The following is a 22,153-nucleotide window of genomic DNA, read 5'->3' on the forward strand; positions in this document are numbered from 1 at the left end:
CTGTTCTGCCTACCTATACTTCTGCCACAGTAATGCTAGAGGGGTCTGACTATACTTCTGCAACAGAAATGTTACCTTGGTTTGTGTATATAGTTACTACTGTAATGTTACTAATACTGGGCTCTCCCTATACTGCTTCTACGTAAATGTTACGGGCCTGCCTATACTGCAAGTACTGAAATGTTACAAATACTGTCCTCTCCCTATCCTCCTGCAACGGAAATGTTAATCTGCTGCTTTGCCTATACTGCTTCTACGGAAATGTTACTGGGGCCTGTCTATACTGCTACTACTGAAATGTAACTAATACTGGGCTCTACCTATACTGCTTCTACGTAAATGTTACTGGGGTCTGTCTATACTGCTACTACTGAAATGTTACAAATACTGGGCTCTCCCTATACTGCTTCTACGGAAATGTTACTGGGGTCTGTCTGTACTGCTACTACTGAAATGTAAGTAAAACTGGGCTCTCCCTATACTGCTTCAACGTAAATGTTACTGGGGTCTGTCTATACTGCAAGTACTGAAATGTTACAAATACTGTGCTCTCCCAATACTGCTGCAACAGAAATGTTAATCTGCTGCTTTGCCCATGCTGCTTCTACGGAAATGTTACTGGGGCCTGTCTGTACTGCCACTACTGAAATGTTACAAATACTGGGCTCTCCCTATACTGCTTCTACGTAAATGTTACAGGGGTCTGTCTATACTTTTGCTACTGAAATGTTACTGGGGTCTGTCCTACTGCTGCCAATGAAATGTTACTGGGGTCTGTCTGCACTGCTGGAACTGAAATGTTACTGGGGCCTGTCGCAACTGATACTACTGAAATGTCACTGGGGTATAAAGGTATCATCCCCATATTACTTTTTTGTTTTATACAAGAGTATTTAATATTACATGAAACTAAAATGAAATGCATGAAATATTCCCTTTATGGTACAGTATAACTGAACCTTCCAGCTTCTGCACCCCCCCCCCCCCCCCCCGAAAGAAAAGCAGGTGATAATGACAGGAACAAAAGATGAAATGTCCTGGATCCATAAATCATGTAGAGTGATCTTTGCCCACTTATGCCCATCGTATGCTCCCAGTGATGAATAAGCTGAGGATGCTCCTCACTGGCACTGCCACCAGTAGGAGCTTGGCGCTCTGCAGCAGGAATGAATTTTAATTTCTTACAGTATGAAAAGAGATGATAACGGAGAATGGACCTGTAGTCCTTCCTGTAATCACTTCTCTTTGAATCCAAAAAGAAAATCTGGCGATTCCTGATGTGATGGAGGTTCTTATCTTAGGCCCAGACAACAGTTGAGTGATGGACACATCCATAGGACTGCTCTGAGCTGCACATCATGATGCACCTATTTTCTCACTTGGTCCCTGACTGCACTACAACTTTAGTTACTCAACTCTGCTTAAGTTCAGAATTATACAATAATCACATCCATAGATATAAATTTATCCAGACAACGTTTCTGCAACAGGTAGATGTACAGATGTCATGACACAACTATGGTGGCACATACAACAGTGGGTGCACAATTACTGCACTTACAGATTGTATAGTAAGCAGAGATATAACTTTGTAACCCATCCCAAAAGCTTAAAGGGGTTTTCAGAGAGAACACTATTGATGACCTATCCTCGGGATAGGTCAACAATACTTGATCGGCTGGGATCCGTTGCTCAGGACCCTGACCGATCAGCTGACTGTGCGCCCGCTGACAACACCACAATTACATAGAAGTCGGAGTGGAAGCAGCGGAAGTCTCTGCTTTGACCCCTGTGTACTGGCCGACGCTTGTAACTGCCGACACGGCTCGCGTTGATTTAAATGAGAGTCGCACTTGCAATTACAAGCGCTGCACACTTCAGAGGTTGGAGCACAGATTAGCTGATTGGTCAAAACCCCGAGTGACGGACCCCAGCCAATCAACTATTAATGACCTATTCTGATGATAGATCATCAATAGTATTCTTCCTGGAAAACCTCTTTTAAATAAGCTATACTGCTCATCCAAGAGCCTTCTTTGCCCGGCTATACTACACCTGCTCATACCTATGTTAACTATGATATTGCAGGGTATTCATTTTATGCTCTGTGGGCATCCCAGAAGTCGGAGCTGTACCACCTCTCTATTAAAGCATATCTCACCGTATGCTGAATTGACACAGAAGAAGGAATTCAAGAGGATAACCTGAGCAGAATATATGGAACTATACTGTACCTCCAGTTGGCAAGAGTAGTATATTAAGAAAAAAACCTATACAAGTTTGGTATCGTAGTATTCGTACCGACCCATAGAATAAAGTTAGCATGTCGCTTTTGTTGCCGTTTGTGCGCCGTAGAAACAAGACGCACTAAAAAATGGCGAAATGTCGTTTTTTTTTTTCATTTTACTCCACTTAGAATTTTTTTAAAGTTTTTCAATACATTATATGGTACTTTAAATAGCACCATTGAAAAATACAACTCGTCCCGCCAAAAACAAGCCCTCATACAGCGACGCCGATGGATAAATAAAGGAGTTACAAATTTTTTGAAGGGGGGGAGGAGAAAACGAAAATGGAAAAAGAAAAAGGGGCCACGTCATTAAGGGGTTAAAAAAACCCCAAAATACTACATCACCTATCAGGCGCTGTCCACTCCAGCGCACTTCCCCTCTGCAGCTCCGGCACTTGCTTGTAGTTTTCAGTCAGCGCTTCCTGGTCAGAGATTCAAAAACTCTGCTTCCAGGAAGCACTAGCTTTGATTGGTTCAGCAAGCGCTGCAGTGATTGGTTCTCGAGTGCCGCGGCTCAGCCAATCACAGCCATTGACTGAGCAGACATTGCCTGTTACGTGATACATTGTGTTTTTTAAAATTGCAGACAGGGCTTATGATCGAGGCAGGGCTTATATATCAAGACCACCTGTAAATCACAGCAAAAGAGCGCTACAAGGTCACGCGACTTTGTAGCAACACATAATTGTGATATCGCCGTCAGAAAACGCAGCGATATTGCACAGAACACAGATGCACCATCACTGCGATTTTCTCTTGGCTATATTGCTGGCACCTGTGTGAGAGAGGCCTTAATGTAATGCAAGTACAAAACCAGTCAGTAACCTAAATTGTAACAAATGCAAATTAAAATGAAACATTCAGAAAGTACATCCAATGTCTATTTTTGACATAATGATCAACCATCGCAGCCTTGAAGGGGCTTTGTCATTAGAAAAAAAACAATACTTACCTATTCCTTCCCTGTCAGTCTTCTTACTGCATCTTCTTCTCACTAATATTCTCCTGGCTCCTCCAATCTCTCGGGTAACATTACCGCAAGCCAGGCGGCTCCTCTTGTTCCTGTTTTGGAACGTCCATTCTCGTCAGTCTCCTTACGGTGCGTCACTGTGCGTTATGTCACTATTGACGTAGCGTTTACTACCTAGCAGGGAATGCCGGGCAATTGCTGAAATTGTGCATGTGCGCTGTCTTGCCGCAAGTGTTCATATACTATTGCCACAAGACAACGCGCATGCGCAGTCTCAGCAATAGCACGGCCTAGGAGTCGGCATTCCCTGGTAGGCAGTGAGCGCTACATCACTAGTGACGTAACCTTCACTGACCTGCAGGAATCAGAATGACGAGAATGGACATAATGTCACAGGAAGAAGAGGATCCAGCTGTCTGGAGGTGACGTGATTCCAGGGGGACTGCAGAAGACAGAAAAATCATCCGGGATGCAGTAAGAAGACTGACAGGGTGAGGAATAGGTAAGTATTGATTTATTTTAGCTGACAGAACCCTTTCAAGATCGATGCAAGCTTGGAGACGATAAGTCACATGATCACATGCGTCCTACATATTTGAACTGGAATGTTATTGAATTCCTCATTGATAGCAAGCTTCAATTCATTGACTGTTGAAATGGGATGTGTGTAAACTTTATTCTTAACATTTCCCAATAGGATAAAGTCAGGTGGTGTAAGATCTGTGGAGCGAGCTGGCCAGTCTACTGGCCCACATCTGCCTATCCAACATTCTGGAAACGTCTCATCTAACCAGTCACAAACACAGAGTGAATAATAAGCTGGGGCCCCATCCCGCGGCCACCAGATGTTGTTGAAAATATCCCAGTCCTGGGTGATCGGATAAACAGTGGTGAAGCAGATCCAAGTAACTATTTCCTGTCACAGATCCCTCAAAAAAAAAAAAAAAAAGGAGAATGGGCCCATCAATCCCTGATGCAAAATTCCTGCCCAGAGCACCACACCAGGATAATTGTCATTTCAGGGTTTTCTGATCACCAATAAAGACAGTTGTGTCTGGTACCGCCTTCGGACACATGGAACTTGGCCACATCAGTCCACAGCACTCGTCGTTGTAATTACATAAAGCGTACACGCTTCCAATTTCAACAGTCAATGAATTGAAGCTGGCTCTCACTGAGGAATTCAATAACATCCCAGTTCAAATGTGTAGGGATACATGTGTTCATGTGACTTATCTCCAAGGTTGCACCGATCTTGAGGGTGCGATGGTTGATCATTATGTCAAAAACAAACATCAGATGTACTTTCTGAATTTTAAATTATAATTTCCATGTGTTGCAATTTAGGTAATTGAACTAGTTTTGTAATAAAAATGATATAACTACTTCTGCACTATCCTCTATTGTGCACTAGTGTGGGCCTTATCATACCTATAGTTCAGCAATAAAATAAAAAAGACATATCTCTAGGCGATATTAAATAGGATTTGTTACTTTCACCATTCAGTCTGGCTCAACACCATTTGCTATATTTAAAAGTTTACTCTGCTAGTTTGACTTTTTTTTTCGAGTAGTCTTTGCTCTTGGCACAGTGCCAAGTTCTAGATGTGACCTCTCAGAAGTGCACAAAAGTCTGTAGAGCTGCCAACATCTGCAGAGTTGTATATAGGGGACTCCTGAACCACTGGTATAATATAGTAATAATTGTATAATAGGATTGCATTGTCGTACAAATGGATTGTGTGACCGATCATAATTGTATAATTGTGCAATAATAATAATTGGAATGAAGGAAAACCCAATGAGAATAAATGGAATCAGGTGAGCAATCCATGGCTGTGAAAAGAAAGGAAGATTGCAATGTTTGAGAACTGCATTTCACATTAAAGTGGTTATCTCATAAGGACAACCGCTATCTACCTGTCACCCTAAATATATAGAATTCATAGAGGGGGTACCCCACTTGGGACCCTCCAGTGAGCCAGGCATGCTTTTGATGGATGTCCATTTATCTGAATGGTCACTATGCAGTATTTTTTCCTGCAACAGGACAAAAAATTGATTTGGACTATTATTGAGTAGTAGGGTAGTTACGGAATAATGAATATTCATATACAGCTGTTACAGGTAAGCTTTATAGAATATTAGTAATGTTTCAGTCCTGAGAAACCCCTTTAAGCTGTGTCATACAGTATTTTATAATATTTTTACATGGGGCACGCAGAATAGTATATTGTTGGATGGGAAGCTGAAGTTTTCCCCAAAATACACAGCAAAACAACTGCAAAAATAACACCTAAACCCAGCCTAAACTCCCCAGTGCGAGCCAAAACGGCACCCATCTATATACTAGCACACTTTTCTTCAACAGTTTATGTGATGATAATAACATAGTTCAAATAAGCAGAACTTACGCACCCAGAGAAGTATAATTCCTCATTGAACCATCTGCGAAGCCTTCTGAAAAGTAAGAAGGAAAAAAAAGAAAAAATAGATCAGGTGATTTTTTTTTCTTCACATCGGTCCCTTCCAAATGTTCCACATAGATGTTATTATTTAGGAGATAGCATCTCTGAAATCCACATGTAATACCTATATGGGATGACTGACTAAAATGGCAAAAGAATCGGGGGCAGAGTAATCAGAAGCCTGCCAGTTAAGGGGGACGTGTAAAGGTCTGTGCAGCGGGCATTGTGCAGATGAAGTGTTGATGTGACACACAGTGAGCAAATTGAAGGAGGGCGCTCCTTTGTGTTGCTGAAAGAGAGAGTGGGGTCCAGAAGAGATCAAAGAAGAAGAGGGCAGCTTTGTGACTGAGAGTTAGGCCCCCTGTCCACAGCCGTTGTGAAATATCGCTAGCGATATTCTGCTGCAGGCGATGAGGGGGGAGAGCTGTCAGTTCTCTGCAGTGAGCCTATCTGACAGATAGACTCACAGCGGAGAATTGCGGCAAATCGCGGCATGCTGCGATTTGAATCCTGTGAGTGGAGAATCGCTATGATTTTCTGTTCATGGACAGAGGGCTGCGCTTTCCATAGCAAAGCTATTATGTCTAACGGATTATAGCCGTTAGTAATACAATGTAAGAATGCCCATGGACAGGCAGCCTAAAAGGGCCGAATACAGAACAGAGACAAGAAAAGAGCTCTTGTGAACAGAGACAAGTTGAGACAGAAGAAACATTTAGTGGCCAGAATGTATACATGATGACGAAGATCCATGCAGGATCTGCCTGTAGAAAGCTACAGAAAGTGGGAGATGATCACGAAAGAGAACCAGCAAACCGGAATCCAGAGACCAAGATCGTTTAAGTGCTGGTGTAGTGGCCTGAAGTCTATGTATCTAGACCCTCCATAACTGTCTTGTATTTGTCTCACATGTCATGTTCTCACTGTGGATGCACTGCGCAGATTGTCCTGTCACTAGTTATGTGTATTGCACAGCTGCAGTGAGCAAGAGATTACTGTTTACGAATATCTGGAAATGTAACAATTTTGTCTTGTCACATGACGTTGGGTGATATATGTGTTTACAAGGTGTGCAAGAGAGAGTTCTTCAGGTTCTTCTTCTGAGTGCTTCTTGGGTTCTTGTGAGAGGGAGTGCCAGCCACCTGTAGGTACCTTCAACTTACATGTGGTGAAGAATGGAAGAGAGCTATCGACTTTTTTCCCCAAGACCTCATCTCCCTAAGGCATAAATAAGTGAAGTCTGCCATGCAGTGTCTGGAAGAAAGGTATGAGTGTTCAGTGGAGTATCTCTTTTTCCTCCCTCTGGAGTGTTCTGCTTTCCAGGAGTGGTGCTGCACAGATAACTTGGACTGTGGAACTGATATTATCCTGTGTTCTCCTCCCTGGCCTCAACTGTTTCCTGCACTGGCGTGTACTTTCCAACAGGTGAATTTACAGGCAGCTTGTTGGTAAAGCTTCAAGTAAAGTTCCGGTTGCTGCCCATTCCCAGCAACTGTGTGTTCTAAGATTTACCCGTGTGTGTGTCTGGCATCACCTGTGACAACCCCGTATAGAGGTAAATCTCACCACCAGTGTTGGCCTGAAGGGGGCTGTTAGGGCCTTGGCAAAGGGTCACACGGGCCCCTCAAGGGAGGAGTTGGTAGAGCCACCGTGACATCCCTAAATACTACTCCTGCCATCTCCTTAGTGTTGTGCCCTGCGTCTCGGTCGCTACACTGGGAGGCCCTCTCGAGGACCTGGTTGCTGCCATAGAGAGACAAGTTGCTGTGATGTGGAAGTGAAACCAAAATGAGACACAGAGCAAATAAGAGAGTGATAAGTGCTCCTATGTGCAAAACCGAAAGCAGAAGAAGCAAGTCAGAGTCCATGTGTGTAAGCGGAGGACAGCTAATGGGGAGAGACAGTCAGGATATGTGTGTAGACAAAGGAGAGCTAATGGAGAGAGACAGTCAGGATTTGTGTGTGTAAGTGGAGGAGGGCTAATGGGAAGAGCCAGTCAGGATATGTGTGTAGGCAGAGGAGGGCTAATGGGAAGAGCCAGTCAGGATCTGTGTGTAGGCAGAGGAGGGCTAATGCGAAGAGCCAGTCAGGATCTGTGTGTAGGCAGAGGAGGGCCAATGGGAAGAGCCAGTCAGGATCTGTGTGTAGGCAGAGGAGGGCTAATGGGAAGAGCCAGTCAGGACCTGTGTGTAGGCAGAGGAGGGCTAATGGGAAGAGCCAGTCAGGATCTGTGTGTAGGCAGAGGAGGGCTAATGGGAAGAGCCAGTCAGGATCTGTGTGTAGGCAGAGGAGGGCCAATGGGAAGAGCCAGTCAGGATCTGTGTGTAGGCAGAGGAGAGCTAATGGAGAGAGACAGTAAGGATCTGTGTGTGTAAGTGGAAGAGGGCTAATAGGAAGAACCAGTCAGGATCTGTGCTTGTAAGAAGAGGAGAGCTAATGGGTTGATCCAGCCAGGATCTGTGTGTGTGTATAAGAAGAGGACAGCTAATGGGGGGATCCATTCAGGATCTGTGTGTGTAAGCGGGGAGAGATGACAGGTGGTGAAAGAGAACCAGCTGAGGAGAAATTCAGCTGAATCAAACCAGAGAGAGTGGGCCATCTGATAAAAGGGAAGACTGATCCTGAACTGAGTAAATCTTGAGCAGAGAGTAGGGCAGAAGAGCTGAGGGAGCTTTGGTCAATGACCTCCTGTCCTTGAGAGAACGGGGACCAATAAATGTTGGCGTCTGACTCCACAGCTTTGCCAATCTCTGTGTGAAGAAAAAGACTGAGTTGATCCCAGATGGGTGGTAAGGCCATTTCAGTTAAAAACTGCGGTATCCAGTTCAAGCGTCATTTCTGGGGTTGATGAGTGGTGAAAGGTGTGTCCTTTTGGGCAAAAAAAGGAGTGTAGACAGGACTGTTCTGAAGTGAATGCTGGGCCCCCGTGTTTTATAATATTTAATGTTTCGGACTTTATTCACAAATGTTATGCAATGTTTAAGTAGTGAGCCTTACTATGGAGCAAACTGCACAAACAGTGGGCCTCATTTATCAAAACTGTCTAACATAAAAACTGTCTTTATTGCCTATAGCAACCAATCACAGCGCAGCTTTCTTTTTATAAATTGCTCTGCAATAATTACATCTGTACTGGGATCGGTTACTATGGCCAACAACAACAGTTTTTCTCTTTTTTTTGACAAATCAGGCCCACAGGGTATTTAGTAAAAGTTTGATATTTGCACAACTGTCTTCCTCATTGAACTGAATGGTGCCACTACCATGCACGCACAAACAGTGGCTGATATATTAATGAAATAGAAGGAAGGGATCCTGCATTGCAAAATACAGAGGGTATGGGTCACCTGTCTTCAGGATCGGTGGGGGTCTCAGATGTTGGACCTCGACTGATCTACCAGTTTTCACGCATCCAGTAAATGGGTGAAAACTTGTACTTTCCTCCACTAACCGTAACACCCCTTTAAGTGAATGGCAGCATCTGAGTTCTAGTGCCGGACACAATACACAGATGTAAATTACTGAAGGGCTCAGCCCAATTGACTAGAATAGTGCCCTATTGTAGTGCTCTACACCAGTGGTCTCCAACCTTTTTGGCACCAGGAACCGGCTTCAAGCAAGACCTTTTTTACCAGGCCCAGCAGGGTTGGGAGGGACATGGGTGGGGCTTTGGTTATATGGAGCGGGGTTATGAGGGGGGTTGGAGTTTAGTGCATACTTATTTAATAGGGCAGCATATAATTTAACCCCCCCCCCAGCACACACATAGGGCAGCATTTAATTTATCTCCCCCCAGCACACACATAGGGCAGCATATAATTTATCTCCCCCCCCCCAGGACACAAATAGGGCAGCATATAATTTATCTCACCCCCCCAGCACACACATAGGGCAGCATATAGAGTAATAGACAGGCTCCCCCAGTAATAAGCACCCCCCCCCAGTAATAACCAGCCCCCCCCCCCAGTAATTAGCAGCCCCCCCAGTAACAGGCAGCCCCCACCCCTCAGTAATAGGCAGCCCCCCAGTAATAAGCAGCCCCTCCAGTAGAAAGCAGCCCCCCCAGTAGTAAGCAGCCCCCTCAGTAATAGGCAGTCCCCCCCCAGTGAGCAGCCCCCCCAGAAATAAATAGCCCCCGCTAGTAATAAGCACCCCCCCAACCCATATACTTACCTCCTCCCTGCTGTCAGTGTTGCTCTCTCTCTGCTTGCCCTGACGTCAGTGTGTAGCCCGGAACGCTTCCTCCCCGAGTCCTCTCCTGCGGAACTAATGAAAAGGGGACTCAGGGAGGAGGATCCTGGCTGCACACTGACGTCAGTGTGTGCCGGGGTCAGCGCGATTACCAGTGGGGAGCTGCGGTGCCCCCGCTGGTGATTGCTTCAGTGGTGAGCGGCGACGGCACGCCGCGGGCCACATGACACGAGGCAGTGGGTCGGATTCGGCCCGCGGGCGTTGTGTTGAGAAGAAAAGTTCCTGGCGGTGCCGCGGACTGGCGCTAAACACCTAACGGCCCGGCCCCGGTGGTTGGGGACCCCTGATTTTGAATGTCCTGGCAGTACATACATAGGGCAGTATAATATATCCCCCCGCCTGGCAGCACACACATAGGGCAGCATATAATTTATCTCCCCCCCCCCCAGCACACACATAGGGCAGCATATAATTTATCTCCACCCCCAGCACACACATAGGGCAGCATATAATTTATCTCACCCCCCCCCAGCACACACATAGGGCAGCATATAATTTATCTCCCCCCCCCAAGCACACACATAGGGCAGCATATAATTCATCTCCCCCCCCCAGCACACACATAGGGCAGCATATAATTCATCTCCCCCCCAGTAATAGACAGCCCCCCCCAGTAATAAGCACCCCCCACTAATAACCAGCCCCCCCAGTAATTAGCAGCCCCTCCCCCTGTAATAAGTAGCCCCCACCCCCAGTAATAAGCTGGCCCCTCACCAGTAATAAGCAGGCCCCGCCACCAGTAATAGGCAGCCCCCCCCCAGTAATAAGCAGCCCCCTCCAGTAATAAGCAGCCCCCCAGCAGTAAGCAGCACCTCCCCAGTAATAAGCAGCCCCCACCCCAGTAATAAGCAGCCTCCCCAGTAACAGGCAGCCCCCACCCCTCAGTAATAGGCAGTCACCCCCAGTAGTAAGCAGCCCCCCCAGAAATAAACAGCCCCCCCTAGTAATAAGCACCCCCCCAACCCATATACTTACCTCCTCCCTGCTGTCAGCGTTGCTCTCTCTCTGCTTGCCCTGATGTCAGTGTGTAGCCCGGCACGCTTTCTCCCCGAGTCATCTCCTGCGGAACTAATGAAAAAGGGACTCGGGGAGGAGGATCCTGGCTGCACACTGACGTCAGTGTGCGCCGGGTTCAGCGCGATTACCAGTGCGGAGCTGCAGCACCCCCCAGTAGTAAGTAGCCCCCTCAGTAATAGGCAGTCCCCCCCCAGTAGTAAGCAGCCCCCCCCCAGAAATAAATAGCCCCCGCTAGTAATAAGCACCCCCCCAACCTATATACTTACCTCCTCCCTGCTGTCAGCGTCGCTCTCTCTCTGCTTGCCCTGACGTCAGTGTGTAGCCCGGCACGCTTCCTCTCAGAGTCCTCTTCTGCGGAACTAATGAAAAGGGGACTCAGGGAGGAGGATCCTGGCTGCACACTGACGTCAGTGTGCGCCAGGATCAGCGCGATAACCAGCGCTAAGCTGCGGCGCCCCCGCTGGTAATCGCTTCAGTGGTGAGCGGTGTCGCCTTGTGTTGAGAAGAAAAGTTCCCGGCGGCGCCGCGGACTGGTGCTAAACACCTAACGGCCCGTCCCTGGTCCGCGGACTGGTGGTTGGGGACCACTGCTCTACACAACAGCTGGTCATAAGTGGCACTGTGCAGGGAAAATATCAATGAGAATGCAGCTCTGCTGTTCAGGATATTGGTAGAGTGTCCTACTAATACGAAGTGTTATAAGTTACTGCAAAAAAGAAAATGTCCTCTGAAGGGAATCTGTCTTCAGAAAATGAAATCTTATTTGCGTCAGGTTTTCATTATAAATTAATTTGTTAATACAGTCATGTTTTTATAGATTTATCTACATAAAGAAATCATGCACTACTGCAGTTTTCACACTGGCCACTAAAGCAATTTCCTATTGTCTGTAGTTCACTTCTCAGCTTTTCTGTATGAACTGTGAAATTTCTTTCTTAGTAAAGAGAGCTGAGCTAATGACAGCTCAATTGTACTGATGGAAGAGTAGAGAAGGCAGGATAGTAACAATATTACCCCCAGATAAGGCTCTGCAGCTTCCCTGTCACTACTGAATATTTGGGGAGGATCTATGCTCCATCACTTCCTGTACACTCTAAGGAGCCTTTAACTTGTCCGGATCAGCGATAAGCTGGATATTAGAAATTCAAACGATATGACTGTCCAGACATCGGGGGCCTTTTTACCCAGAACAATTAATCCATTTTATCGCTGGATTGTGGAAAAGTGAACAATAATCAGTCAGTGTAAACACTGTCAGTGACTTAACAATGAATGAAAATTCATTTGCCATTCAGTTTATGCAGGTATAAGAATCAAACACTGATCGGCTTGTGTAAACATTAGAGATGAGCGAGCATACTCGTCCGAGCTTGATGCTCGTTCGAGTATTAGGGTGTTCGAGATGCTCGTTACTCGAGACGAGCACCACGCGGAACTCGACTCAATTCCATTTACTTCCCTGAAATGTTAGCGCCATTTTCTGGACAATAGATATGCAGGGAAGGCATTACAACTTCCTCCTGTGATGTTCCAGCCCTATCCCACCGCCCTGCAGTGAGTGGCGCCGCCCGCTGCTCGCCTCAGACACACACTGGCAGAGATTAGGGACAGTGCTGCTGCTGATATAGGGAGAGTGTTAGCATCTGCAAGAACCACAACGGTCCTTCTTAGGGCCACAGCTCACCTAGTACACTACTGCTGTGGGTGCTAGGAGCAGTTTTGCACAATATATATATTTTTTTTATATCGAGTGTGCAGCCCCATTACAGCTATAGCGTTCTCAGGCTGCAGTCTGTACTACGTAGTATAGGGGCAGTATTGGTCAGGCAGGGACAGTGGGTAGTGTACAAGAACCCCAACGGTGCTTCTTAGGGCCACATCTTACCGTGTGAATTTCAGTTGTTGCTGCTAGGAGCAGCTTTGCACCAAATTTTTTCATTCATCTTGGGCTCTGCAGGCTATTGCGCTCTCAGTCTGCAGCCAATTCTACAGAGTATAGGGGAAGTATTGGTGAGGCAGGTACAGTGATAGTGTGGAATCCTGTCTTGAAGAACCCCAAAAAAGCACCTGTTTAGGGCTGTGACCGTCTGCATTTAACTCCGTGGATGCTGGTAGTTGTAGTACCTCATTATTGCACAGCTAGGCGTGCTTGCAGTCTTCCGGATAATTTTTTTCCTGGCTGCAGTTTGCGCTGTCTCACTCCAACTGCAGGCCAATAAGAATTCCAAAATTTCTTACACCGCTGTGTGTTTGCTGTAAACTACACGCACGGTGACAGACCTCCATACAGGGAAACTCACATTGGCGCAATCTAGCCTGCATTGCATTGCACTAAAATTACCAAAAAAAAAAAAAGGAAAATCCTTACGGCTAGCTGTGACTCTCTGCATTTCACTGCGTGGCTGGTGTGAGCTCAGGAGTATCAGTATTGCATATTGCACAGCTAGGCGTGCTTGCAGTCTTCTGAATAATTTTTTTCCTGGCTACAGTTTGCGTTACATAAGCGCTGTCTCACTCCAACTGTACGCCAATAAGAATGCAAACATTTTTTACACTGCTGTGTGTCTGCTCTATTCGTAATCCACCATGCTGAGGGGTAGGGGTAGGGCTAGAGGACATGGACGCGGGCGAGGACGCGGAGTTCCAAGTGAGGGTGTGGGTATAGGCCGAGTTCCTGGTCCAGGTGAATCACAGCCGGCTGCTGCGGGAGTAGGAGAGAGGAAAGTTTCTGGGGTCCCCAGCTTCATATCACAATTTTTGGGTCCACGTCGTAGACCTTTATTAAAAGACGAGCAGTGTGAGCCGGTCCTGCCGTGGATGGCAGAAAGTGCATCCAGCAATCTATCGACCACCCAGCCTTCTACGCTGTCCACTGCTGCAACTCTGAATCCTCTGGCTGCTGCTCCTCCTTCCTCCCAGCCTCCTCACTCCATGAAATGACACATTCTGGGGAGCAGGCAGACTCCCAGGCACTATTCTCGGGCCCCTGCCCAGATTGGGCAACAATGGTTCCTCTCCCACCGGAGGAGTTTGTCGTGACCGATGCCCAACCTTTGGAAAGTTCCCGGGGTCCAGGGGATGAGGCTGGGGACTTCCGGAACCTGTCTCAAGAGCTTTCAGTGGGTGAGAAGGACGATGACGATGAGACACAGTTGTCTATCAGTGAGGCAGTAGTAAGGGCAGTAAGTCCGAGGGAGGAGCGCACAGAGGATTCGGAGGAAGAGCCGCTGGACGATGAGGTGACTGACCCCACCTAGTAGGATAAGCCAACTGAGGACAGGTCTTCAGAGGGGGAGGCAATTGTAGCTGCAGGACAGGTTGGAAGAGGCAGTGGCGTGGCCAGGGGTAGAGGCAGGGCCAGAGCGAATAATCCACCAGCTGTTTCCCAAAGCACCCCCTCGCGCCAAGCCACCGTGCAGAGGCCAAGGTGCTCAAAAGGTGTGGGAGTTTTTCACTAAGACCGTGGATGACCGACGAACAGTGGTGTGCAACCTTTGTCGCGCCAAGATCAGCCGTGGAGCCAGCACCACCAGTCTCACCACCACCAGCATGCGCAGGCATATGATGGCCAAGCACCCCACAAGGTGGGACGAAGGCCGTTCACCACATCCGGGTTGCGCCACTGCCTCTCCCCCTGGGCCCCAACCTGCCACTGAGATCCAACCCACCTCTCACGACACAGGCACGAGCTTCTCCTGGCCTGGACCCACACCCTCACCTCCGCTGTCCTCGGCCCCATCCAGCAATGTCTCTCAGCGCAGCATCCAGCTGTCGCTAAGAGTATCATTGGAGCGAAAGCGCAAATACGCCGCCCCGCACGCTCAAGCTTTAAATGTCCACAGAGCCAAATTGATCAGCCTGGAGATGCTCACCTACAGGCTTGTGGAAACTGAGGCTTTCCAAAACATGATGGCGGCGGCGGCCCCGCGCTACTCTGTCCCCAGTCGCCACTATTTTTCACGCTGTGCCGTCCCAGCCCTACACGACCATGTCTAACGCAACATTGTACGCGCCCTCACCAACGCGGTTACTGGCAAGGTCCACTTAACAACGGACACGTGGACAAGCACAGGTGGGCAGGGCCACTATATCTCCCTGATGGCACATTGGGTGAATTTAGTGGAGGCTGGGACCGAGTCAGAGCCTGGGACCGCTCACGTCCTACCCACCCCTAGAATTGCGGGCCCCAGATCGGTGGTGGTATCTGCGGCGGTGTATGCCACCTCCACTAAACCTTCCTCCTCCACAACCTCTGCCTCGCAATCCAGATGTGTCAGCAGCAGCACGTCACCAGCAGTCGGTGTCGCGCGGCAGCACAGCGGTGGGCAAGCATCAGCAGGCCGTGCTGAAACTACTCAGCTTAGGAGAGAAGAGGCACATGGCCCACGAACTGTTGCATGGTCTGACAGAGCAGACCAACCGCTGGCTTTCGCCGCTGAGCCTCCAACCGGGCATGGTCATATGTGACAACGGCCGTAACCTGGTGGCGGCTCTGCAGCTCGGCAGCCTCACGCACGTGCTATGCCTGGCCCACGTCTTTAATTTGGTGGTTCAGCGGTTTCTAAAAGGCTACCCACACTTGTCAGACCTGCTCGGCAAGGTGCGTCAGGTCAGCGCACATTTCTGCAAGTCCAACACGGACGCTGCCACCCTACGCACCCTGCAACATCGGTTTAATCTGCCAGTGCACCGACTGCTTTGCGACGTGCCCACACAGTGGAACTCTACGCTTCACATGTCCCGGCTGTATGAGCAGCGTAGAGCTATAGTGGAATACCAGCTCCAACATGGGCAGCGTAGTGGGAGTCAGCCTCCTCAATTGTTTACCGAGGAGTGGGCCTGGATGGCAGATATCTGCCAGGTCCTTGGAAACTTTGAGGAGTCTACCCAGATGGTGAGCGGCGATGCTGCAATCATTAGCGTCACCATTCCCCTGCTATGCCTGTTGAGAAGTTTCCTGCAAAGCATAAAGGCTGACGCTTTGCAGTCGGAAACGGAGGCAGGGGAAGACAGTATGTCGCTGGATAGTCAGAGCACCCTCATGTCTATATCTCAGCGCGTTGAGGAGGAGGAGGGGGTGGAGCCTGAGGAGGGGGAAGAGACAGCTGGGCCCACTGCAGAGGGTACCCATGCTGCTTGCCTCTCATCCATTCAGCATGTATGGCCTGTGGAGGAGAAGGAGGATCATCCTCAAAGTGATCTTCCTAGTGAAGACAGCCATGTTTTGCGTACAGGTACCCTGGCACACATGGCTGACTTCATCCTAGGATGCCTTTCTCGTGACCCTCGCGTTAGACGCATTCTGGCCACTATGGATTACTGGGTGTACACACTGCTCGACCCACGGTATAAGGAGAACCTTTCCACTCTCATTCCCGAAGAGGAAAGGGGTTCGAGAGTGATGCAATACCACAGGGCCCTGGTGGACAAACTGATGGTAAACTTCCCATCCAACAGCGCTAGTGGCAGAAGGCGCAGTTCCGAGGGCCAAGGAGAAGGGGAGACGCGGAGATCAGGCAGCATGTTCAGCGCAGGCAGGGGAACACTCTCCAAGGCCTTTGCCAGCTTTATGGCTCCCCAGCAAGACTCACCACTCCCCAGTCAAGGTTGAGTCGGAGGGAGCACTGTAAAAAGATGGTGAGGGAGTACGCAGACGATCGTACTACCATCCTCCGTGACGCCTCTGCTCTGTACAACTACTGGGTGTCAAAGCTGGACACGTGTCACAAACTCGCGCTGTATGCCCTGGAGGTGCTGGCTTGCCCTGCGGCTAGCGTCTTGTCAGAGAGGGTGTTTAGTGCAGCTGGGGGAATCATCACGGATAAGCGTACCCGCCTGTCAACTGACAGTGCCGACAGGCTTACACTCATAAAGATGAACAAAGCCTGGATTTCCCCAGACTTCTCTTCTCCACCAGCGGTACCCAAAGATTTTTTTCGCTGCAACCGCGGATGCAAGCATTGTTCTCTATCACCTTAAAAAATGGGGACCTTTACCTTTGTCAATCTGTGTATGATATTCGTTCTCCTCCTCCTGCTCCTCCTCCTGAAACCTCACGTAATCACCCCAAACGGGGAATTTTTCTGTGGCCCAAAAGGCTCATATAACTTTTGTAAACAATAATTATACGTTTCAATTCTCATTAAAGCATTGAAACTTCCACCTGAACCAATTTTTATTTTAACTGGGCTGCCTCCAGGCCTAGTTACATATTAAGCCACAGTAAGCTAAGCGATTAATGGGTTTCACCTGCCCTCTGGGTTGGGCATGGGCAATTTTTCTGGGGTACATTTGTACTGTCGGTACACCAATTTTTTGGGCCCTCGCCTGCAATGTAATCCAAGTAATTTTTATGGGCTTCGCCTGCACTCATGGTACACCAATGTGTCTGGGGTTGGCCTACACTTTTGTTACAGAAATGTAACTCTGTTCTGCCTAGCTATACTTCTGCCACAGTAATGCTAGAGGGGTCTGACTATACTTCTGCAACAGAAATGTTACCTTGGTTTGTGTATATAGTTACTACTGTAATGTTATTAATACTGGGCTCTGCCCATACTGCTTCCACGGAAATGTTACTGGGGCCTGTCTATACTGCTACTACTGAAAAGTAACTAATACTGGGCTCTGCCCATACTGCTTCTACGGAAATGATACTGGAACCTGTCTATACTACTACTACTGAAATGTTACAAATACTGGGCTCTCCCTATACTGCTTCTACGTAAATGTTACGGGCCTGTCTATACTGCAAGTACTGAAATGTTACAAATACTGTGCTCTCCCTATCCTCCTGCAACGGAAATGTTAATCTGCTGCTTTGCCTATACTGCTTCTACGGAAATGTTACTGGGGCCTGTCTATACTGCTACTACTGAAATGCAACTAATACTGGGCTCTACCTATACTGCTTCTACGTAAATGTTACTGGGGTCTGTCTATACTGCTACTACTGAAATGTTACAAATACTGGGCTCTCCCTATACAGCTTCTACGTAAATGTTACTGGGGTCTGTCTGTACTGCTACTACTGAAATGTAAGTAAAACTGGGCTCTCCCTATACTGCTTCAACGTAAATGTTACTGGGGTCTGTCTATACTGCAAGTACTGAAATGTTACAAATACTGTGCTCTCCCTATACTGCTGCAACAGAAATGTTAATCTGCTGCTTTGCCCATACTGCTTCTACGGAAATGTTACTGGGGTCTGTCTGTACTGCCACTACTGAAATGTTACAAATACTGGGCTCTCCCTATACTGCTTCTACGTAAATGTTAAAGGGGTCTGTCTATATTGTTGCTACTGAAATGTTACTGGGGTCTGTCCTACTGCTGCCAATGAAATGTTACTGGGGTCTGTCTGCACTGCTGGAACTGAACTGTTACTGGGGCCTGTCGCAACTGATACTACTGAAATGTTACTGGGGTATAAAGTTATCATCTCCATATTACTTTTTTGTTTTATACAAGAGTATTTAATATTACATGAAACTAAAATGAAATGCATGAAATATTCCCTTTATGGTACAGTATAACTGAACCTTTCAGCTTCTGCACCCCCCCCCCCCCTGAAAGAAAAGCAGATGATAATGACAGGAACAAAAGATGAAATGTCCTGGATCCATAAATCATGTAGAGTGATCTTTGCCCACTTATGCCCATCGTATGCTCCCAGTGATGAATAAGCTGAAGATGCCCCTCACTGGCGTGCTGCTGGGCGCTCTGCAGCAGGAATGAATTTTAATTTCTTACAGTATGAAAAGAGATGATAACGGAGAATGGACCTGTAGTCCTTCCTGTAATCACTTCTCTTTGAATCCAAAAAGAAAATCTGGCGATTCCTGATGTGATGGAGGTTCTTATCTTAGGCCCAGACAACAGTTGAGTGATGGACACATCCATAGGACTGCTCTGAGCTGCACATCATGATGCACCTATTTTCTCACTTGGTCCCTGACTGCACTACAACTTTAGTTACTCAACTCTGCTTAAGTTCAGAATTATACAATAATCACATCCATAGATATAAATGTATCCAGACAACGTTTCTGCAACAGGTAGATGTACAGATGTCATGACACAACTATGGTGGCACATACAACACTGGGTGCACAATTACTGCACTTACAGATTGTATAGTAAGCAGAGATATAACTTTGCAACCCATCCCAAAAGCTTAAAGGGGTTTTCAGAGAGAACACTATTGATGACCTATCCTCGGGATAGGTCAACAATACTTGATCGGCTGGGATCCGTTGCTCAGGACCCTGACCGATCAGCTGACTGTGCGCCCACTGACAACACCACAATTACATAGAAGTTGGAGTGGAAGCAGCGGAAGTCTCTGCTTTGACCCCTGTGTACTGGCCGACGCTTGTAACTGCCGACACGGCTCGCGTTGATTTCAATGAGAGTCGCACTTGCAATTACAAGCGTTGGACACTTCACAGAGGTTGGAGTACAGATTAGCTGATTGGTCAAAACCCCGAGTGACGGACCCCAGCCAATCAACTATTAATGACCTATTCTGATGATAGATCATCAATAGTATTCATCCTGGAAAACCTCTTTTAAATAAGCTATACTGCTCATCCAAGAGCTTTTTTTGCCCGGCTATACTACATCTGCTCATACCTATGTTAACTATGATATTGCAAGGTATTCATTTTATGCTCTGTGGGCATCCCAGAAGTCGGAGCTGTACCACCTCTCTATTAAAGCATATCTCACAGTATGCTGAATTGACACAGAAGAAGGAATTCAAGAGGATAACCTGAGCAGAATATATGGAACTATACTGTACCTCCAGTTGGCAAGAGTAGTATATTAAGAAAAAAACCTATACAAGTTTGGTATCGTAGTATTCGTACCGACCCATAGAATAAAGTTAGCATGTCGCTTTTGTTGCCGTTTGTGCGCCGTAGAAACAAGACGCACTAAAAGATGGCGAAATGTCGTTTTTTTTTTCATTTTACTCCACTTAGAATTTTTTTAAAGTTTTTCAATACATTATATGGTACTTTAAATAGCACCATTGAAAAATACAACTCGTCCCGCCAAAAACAAGCCCTCATACAGCGACGCCGATGGATAAATAAAGGAGTTACAAATTTTTTGAAGGGGGGGAGGAAAAAACGAAAATGGAAAAAGAAAAAGGGGCCGCGTCATTAAGGGGTTAACCCCCCCCCCCCCCCCAAAATACTACATCACCTATCAGGCGCTGTCCACTCCAGCGCACTTCCCCTCTGCAGCTCCGGCACTTGCTTGTAGTTTTCAGTCAGCGCTTCCTGGTCAGAGATTCAAAAACTCTGCTTCCAGGAAGCACTAGCTTTGATTGGTTCAGCAAGCGCTGCAGTGATTGACTGAGCAGACATTGCCTGTTACGTGATACATTGTGTTTTTTAAAATTGCAGACAGGGCTTATGATCGAGGTAGGGCTTATATATCAAGACCACCTGTAAATCACAGCAAAAGAGCGCTACAAGGTCACGCGACTTTGTAGCAACACATAATTGTGATATCGCCATCAGAAAACGCAGCGATATCGCACAGAACACACAGATGCACCATCACTGCGATTTTCTCTTGGCTATATTGCTGGCGCCTGTGTGAGAGAGGCCTTAATGTAAAGCAAGTACAAAACCAGTCAGTAACCTATATTGTAACAAATGCAAATTAAAATGAAACATTCAGAAAGGACATCCAATGTCTATTTTTGACATAATGATCAACCATCGCAGCCTTGAAGGGGCTTTGTCATTAGAAAAAAATCAATACTTACCTATTCCTTCCCCGTCAGTCTTCTTACTGCATCTTCTCCTCACCAATATTCTCCTGGCTCCTCCAGTCTCTCGGGTAACATTACCGCAAGCCAGGCGGCTCCTCTTGTTCCTGTTTTGGAACGTCCATTCTCGTCAGTCTCCTTACGGCGCGTCACTGTGCGTTATGTCACTATTGACGTAGCGTTTACTACCTAGCAGGGAATGCCGGGCAATTGCTGAAATTGTGCATGTGCGCTGTCTTGCCGCAAGTGTTCATATACTATTGCCACAAGACAACGCGCATGCACAGTCTCAGCAATAGCACGGCCTAGGAGTCGGCATTCCCTGGTAGGCAGTGAGCGCTACATCACTAGTGACGTAACCTTCACTGACCTGCAGGAATCAGAATGACGAGAATGGACATAATGTCACAGTAAGAAGAGGATCCAGCTGTCTGGAGGTGACGTGATTCCAGGGGGACTGCAGAAGACAGAAAAATCATCCGGGATGCAGTAAGAAGACTGACAGGGTGAGGAATAGGTAAGTATTGATTTATTTTAGCTGACAGAACCCTTTCAAGATCGATGCAAGCTTGGAGACGATAAGTCACATGATCACATGCGTCCTACATATTTGAACTGGAATGTTATTGAATTCCTCATTGAGAGCCAGCTTCAATTCATTGACTGTTGAAATGGGATGTGTGTAAACTTTATTCTTAACATTTCCCAATAGTCAGGTGGTGTAAGATCTGTGGAGCGAGCTGGCCAGTCTACTGGCCCACATCTGCCTATCCAACATTCTGGAAACATCTCATCTAACCAGTCACGAACACAGAGTGCATAATAAGAGGGGGCCCCATCCCGCGGCCACCAGATGTTGTTGAAAATATCCCAGTCCTGGGTGATAGGATAAACAGTGGTGAAGCAGATCCAAGTAACTATTTCCTGTCCCAGATCCCTCAAAAAAAAAAAAAAGGAGAATGGGCGCATCAATCCCTGATGCAAAATTCCTGCCCAGACCACCACACCAGGATAATTGTCATTTCAGGGTTTTCTGATCACCACTAAAGACAGTTGTGTCTGGTACCGCCTTCGGACACATGGAACTTGGCCACATCAGTCCACAGCGCTCGTCGTTGTAATTACATAAAGCGTACACGCTTCCAATTTCAACAGTCAATGAATTGAAGCTGGCTCTCACTGAGGAATTCAATAACATCCCAGTTCAAATGTGTAGGGATACATGTGTTCATGTGACTTATCTCCAAGGTTGCACCTAACTTGAGGGTGCGATGGTTGATCATTATGTCAAAAACAAACATCAGATGTACTTTCTGAATTTTAAATTATAATTTCCATGTGTTACAATTTAGGTAATTGAACTAGTTTTGTAA

At 47.1% G+C, this 22,153-nt stretch overlaps 1 protein-coding gene across 1 annotated transcript in view; it reads right to left on the reverse strand.

The window, feature by feature from the left end:
• Window positions 1-22,153, reverse strand: part of LOC136627524 (von Willebrand factor A domain-containing protein 5A-like) — a 329,030-nt gene that overhangs the window by 19,881 nt on the left and 286,996 nt on the right. The window lies entirely within an intron of this gene.

Source organism: Eleutherodactylus coqui, chromosome 5, assembly GCF_035609145.1.
Source record: "Eleutherodactylus coqui strain aEleCoq1 chromosome 5, aEleCoq1.hap1, whole genome shotgun sequence".
NCBI lineage: Eukaryota > Metazoa > Chordata > Amphibia > Anura > Eleutherodactylidae > Eleutherodactylus > Eleutherodactylus coqui.